Source organism: Schistocerca serialis, chromosome 9 (genome assembly GCF_023864345.2).
Source record: "Schistocerca serialis cubense isolate TAMUIC-IGC-003099 chromosome 9, iqSchSeri2.2, whole genome shotgun sequence".
NCBI classification, from domain to species: domain Eukaryota; kingdom Metazoa; phylum Arthropoda; class Insecta; order Orthoptera; family Acrididae; genus Schistocerca; species Schistocerca serialis.
The window spans coordinates 431,393,514-431,394,397 of NC_064646.1; positions in this window are offsets into that span (position 1 = coordinate 431,393,514).

The following is an 884-nucleotide window of genomic DNA, read 5'->3' on the forward strand; positions in this document are numbered from 1 at the left end:
AATACAGCGAACAACGAAAAACAAATAAAATAAGGGTACGAGGGAGCTTTGAACACTGCTCACCCGCTTGACAGTCAAACCACAACTTCGTCACTTCCGTTTTTCGCTTGGTGTTGCACTTGTTGAGCGTGGACAGTTCACTGCCGCGCGGGAGCTGCCGAGCGGTTTAAGGCGCTGCAGACATGGACTGTGCGGCTGGTCCCGGCGGAGGTTCGAGCTCTCCCTCGGGCATGGGTGTGTGTGTTTGTCCCTAGGATAACTTAGGTTAAGTAGTGTGTAAGATTAGGGAGCTGCGAAGAAACCATGGGTAACAGAAGAAATACTTCAGTTGATTGATGAAAGGAGGAAGTACAAACATATGCCGGGAAAATCAGGAATACAGAAATACAAATAGCTGAGGAATGAAATAAATAGGAAGTGCAGGGAAGCTAAGACGAAATGGCTGCAGGAAAAATGTGAAGACATCGAAAAAGGTATGATTGTCGGAAGGACAGAATCAGCATACAGGAAAGTCAAAACAACCTTTGGTGACATTAAAAGCAACGGTGGTAACATTAAGAGTGTAACGGGAATTCCACTGTTAAATGCAGAAGAGAGAGCGGATAGGTGGAAAGAATACATTGAAAGCCTCTATGAGGGTGAAGATTTGTCTGATGTGATAGAAGAAGAAACAGGAGTCGATTTAGAAGAGATAGGGGATCCATTATTGGAATCGGAATTTAAAAGAGCTTTGGAGGACTTATGGTCAAATAAGGCAGAAGGGATTGATAACATTCCATCAGAATTTCTAAAATCATTGGAGGAAGTGGCAACAAAACGACTATTCACGTTGATGTGTAGAATATATGAGTCTGGCGACATACCATCTGACTTTCGGAAAAGCA